We start from the raw sequence: 5,000 nt of genomic DNA on the forward strand, positions 1-5,000 counted from the left end.
GTGCATAACAAAGTAGGATGTTAAAAATGGTATAAAAAAAACACACAAATAAACCACAGACATGACGGATAAAGACAAGTGAGATAAATAAATAAATAAATCACGGACTCGTACACCCATCCCTCGGGTTCTGTGTGTGTGTGTGTGTGTGTGTGTGTGTGTGTTTGTGTGTATCTATCAATGCACCCTCTGTTTCATGACTCCTACATTTCTCAGTTTAGTCACTCGTGTCTGTATCGCTGGTGACGTGATGATAATCAAAGCCTCCTCTGTGTCATCAGTGCGGAGTGAGACGTGGGCCGGACACTCGTAACACACACACACACACACACACACACACACACACGCACACACACGTGCACGCGCGCACACACACACACACACACAATTGCAATAAAACCCCGGCAGCTTTCCCTGGTCTCGGTTTTTTCGTGCGTATGATCTCAGTAGATTTTTGTATTTAATATTTAATCCCTGACGTGGAGTTTAAAATAAAAACCTAATCGATATCAAATGTGGCGACACGTTTACCTTCACCAAGAAATCCAGATTGTATGAATATGCAAATTAGTAATGCCCCTCGAATAAACCAGCCTGCATTTGCATATTGAACGTGATTGGCTCTTGGAGGTGGTGATGCAATAACATCAAAGAACAGATGTTCAGTGAGGTTCAGTCTGACTCGGAAACGGACTCCTCGGACCAAATCACCACAACACATTCCACGTGGTTTATGAGCACTACAGCGCGCGACACCGAGACGTCTCCGGGTCTTCCGGTGATTGTGTAGCTGATGGAGCGGGGGCGAGTAATCGGTTTCAGGATTGGACCACACGGGTTATATTCTGCTAACAGACGTAATATTATCACAGGAGATCATGAGGTGTGTGTTACAGACTGAACTGAACCTCAGTACTGCTTACTCAGGGGTACTGACTGAAATTACTCCGAGACAGCAAGGATTCATCATCATCATCATCATCATCATCAGACACTTTAATAATCTGAGCAGATAATTCAGATGTGTTTCTGACACAAGTCCGATACTGTCCCATAAACAGCTCAAATCGGATTTTTCACATCCGATACGGGACACGTTCAGACTAGGTTCTAAATCTGACGTAAACGTTACGCATGTAAACAATGACGTAAACTTTGCGCACGTAAACAATGATGTAAACATTACGCACGTAAACAATGACGTAAACATTACGCATGCAAACAATGACGTAAAAAATGACGTAAACATTACGCACGTAAACAATGACGTAAACATTACGCATGCAAACAATGACGTAAAAAATGACGTAAACATTACGCACGTAAACAATGACGTAAACATTACGCACGTAAACAATGACGTAAACATTACACATGTAAACAATAACGTAAACATTACGCACCTAAACAATGACGTAAACATTACGCACGTAAACAATGACGTAAACATTACGCACGTAAACAATGACGTAAACATTACGCACGTAAACAATGACGTAAACTTTGCGCACGTAAACAATGATGTAAACATTACGCACGTAAACAATGACGTAAACATTACGCATGCAAACAATGACGTAAAAAATGACGTAAACATTACGCACGTAAACAATGACGTAAACATTACACACGTAAACAATGACGTAAACATTACGCACGTAAACAATGACGTAAACATTACGCACGTAAACAATGACGTAAACATTACGCATGTAAACAATGACGTAAACTTTGCGCACGTAAACAATGATGTAAACATTACGCACGTAAACAATGACGTAAACATTACGCATGCAAACAATGACGTAAAAAATGACGTAAACATTACGCACGTAAACAATGACGTAAACATTACACATGTAAACAATAACGTAAACATTACGCACGTAAACAATGACGTAAACATTACACACGTAAACAATGACGTAAACATTACGCACGTAAACAATGACGTAAACATTACGCACGTAAACAATGACGTATACATTACGCACGTAAACAATGACGTAAACATTACGCGTGCAAACAATGACGTAAAAAATGACGTAAACATTACGCACGTAAACAATGACGTAAACTTTGCGCACGTAAACAATGATGTAAACATTACGCACGTAAACAATGACGTAAACATTACGCATGCAAACAATGACGTAAAAAATGACGTAAACATTACGCACGTAAACAATGACGTAAACATTACACACGTAAACAATGACGTAAACATTACGCACGTAAACAATGACGTAAACATTACGCACGTAAACAATGACGTAAACATTACGCACGTAAACAATGACGTAAACATTACGCGTGCAAACAATGACGTAAAAAATGACGTAAACATTACGCACGTAAACAATGACGTAAGCAATGACGTAAACATTACGCACGTAAACAATGACGTAAACATTACGCACGTAAACAATGACGTAAACATTACGCACGTAAACAATGACGTAAACATTACGCATGTAAACAATGACGTAAACTTTGCGCACGTAAACAATGATGTAAACATTACGCACGTAAACAATGACGTAAACATTACGCATGCAAACAATGACGTAAAAAATGACGTAAACATTACGCACGTAAACAATGACGTAAACATTACACATGTAAACAATAACGTAAACATTACGCACGTAAACAATGACGTAAACATTACACACGTAAACAATGACGTAAACATTACGCACGTAAACAATGACGTAAACATTACGCACGTAAACAATGACGTAAACATTACGCACGTAAACAATGACGTAAACATTACGCACGTAAACAATGACGTAAACATTACGCGTGCAAACAATGACGTAAAAAATGAAGTAAACATTACGCACGTAAACAATGACGTAAGCAATGACGTAAACATTACGCACGTAAACAATGACGTAAGCAATGACGTAAACATTACGCACGTAAACAATGACGTAAACATTACACACGTAAACAATGACGTAAACATTACGCACGTAAACAATGACGTAAACATTACGCACGTAAACAATGACGTAAACATTACGCACGTAAACAATGACGTAAGCAATGACGTAAACATTACGCACGTAAACAATGACGTAAACATTACGCATGCAAACAATGACACAAAAAATTACGTAAACATTACGCACGTAAACAATGACGTAAGCAATGACGTAAACATTACACATGTAAACAATAACGTAAACATTACGCACGTAAACAATGACGTAAGCAATGACGTAAACATTACGCACGTAAACAATGACGTAAACATTACACATGTAAACAATAACGTAAACATTACGCACGTAAACAATGACGTAAACAATGACGTAAACATTACGCACGTAAACAATGACGTAAACATTACGCACGTAAACAATGACGTAAACATTACGCACGTAAACAATGACGTAAACATTACGCATGTAAACAATGACGTAAGCAATGACGTAAACATTATGCACGTAAACAATGACGTAAACATTATGCACGTAAACAATGACGTAAACATTACGCACGTAAACAATGACGTAAGCAATGACGTAAACATTATGCACGTAAACAATGACGTAAACATTATGCACGTAAACAATGACGTAAACATTACGCACGTAAACAATGACGTAAGCAATGACGTAAACATTATGCACGTAAACAATGACGTAAACATTATGCACGTAAACAATGACGTAAACATTATGCACGTAAACAATGACGTAAACATTACGCACGTAAACAATGACGTAAGCAATGACGTAAACATTACGCACGTAAACAATGACGTAAGCAATGACGTAAACATTACGCACGTAAACAATGACGTAAGCAATGACGTAAACATTACGCACGTAAACAGTGACGTAAACATTACACACGTAAACAATGCCATAAATTAAAAAGCTGTGCATCAGGAGCCAGCGTGTAAGCACGTCTTAATACAAACACTGAAAGTGACGGAAATATTTTATTACATTATAAAGATGTTTATAAAGTCATCCATACTAAACTGAACTCCACACACACAAACACACACACACACACACACACACACGGATATATAATTAAATATTTGATCCTTTATTTATTAATAAGCTTATAAAGATATATTTATTCACAGATAACTTCCACATGACTGATTAACGTGAATTTGACATTACAGAGCTGAAACAACGTGGAGACGAGCGGATCAACACCGCTATCCGGCTTCATTAACACATTGATAATGGATTAACACTGTTCTCTCATTAAACACATTAGGAATATATATAAAAATAATAATAATAATAATAATATACAAATATAAACTTTTCAGTAGAAATAAAATAACAGTGTTATATGTTAAGTGTCTTTGAGAGTCTCCTTTCTGTCTTTCTTCATCACTGGAAAGTCGTCTGCTGATGACATCACAAAACTTCACGCTGGACGCCGCCCACTTCCTCTCATTAATGAATATTAATGAGGTCGTTATTGTGATTAGTCTGGATCGAGTTACTCGGACCATTTTTACATTTTCACACGTGCGCATGTGCCGAGAGTTTAACGTTTAATCACGGATCAGGACGAAACCATACACGTCTAACTGACTGTCTGTCTCACCGTCTGTCTGTCTCTCGGTCTCTTCACAGTCCATCTTTCGCTCTCTCACTGTCTGTCTGTTTTTCTGTCTGTCTGCATCACTCCCTCACTGTTTTTCTGTCTGTCTCTCTCTCTCTTCACAGTCCATCTCTCTCTCTCCCTCTCTCACTGTTTGTATATCTCCATCATTGTCTGTCTGCCTGTCTCTCTCTCACTGCTTTTCTGTCTGTCTGTCTCACAGTCTGTCCCTCTGTCTATCACACTGTCTTTCTCTCTCACTGTTTTTCTATGTCTCTCTGTCTGTCTCTCTGACTGTCTGTCTCCATGCCTGCCTGTCTCTCTCTCTCTGCCTGTCTGTCTCTCTCTCCAACACAGAGTGTAATACAGTGATGTATATGATGAAGAGGATGCAGGGCACATGCCTACATGTG

General features: G+C 38.4%; 1 protein-coding gene across 3 annotated transcripts in view; it reads right to left on the minus strand.

Annotated features, from left to right (window-relative positions):
- Nucleotides 1–5,000, minus strand: part of stard3 (StAR-related lipid transfer (START) domain containing 3) — a 23,727-nt gene that overhangs the window by 5,531 nt on the left and 13,196 nt on the right. The gene's annotated exons all lie outside the window — the stretch shown is intronic.

Source organism: Ictalurus furcatus, chromosome 24, assembly GCF_023375685.1.
Source record: "Ictalurus furcatus strain D&B chromosome 24, Billie_1.0, whole genome shotgun sequence".
Lineage (NCBI taxonomy): Eukaryota > Metazoa > Chordata > Actinopteri > Siluriformes > Ictaluridae > Ictalurus > Ictalurus furcatus.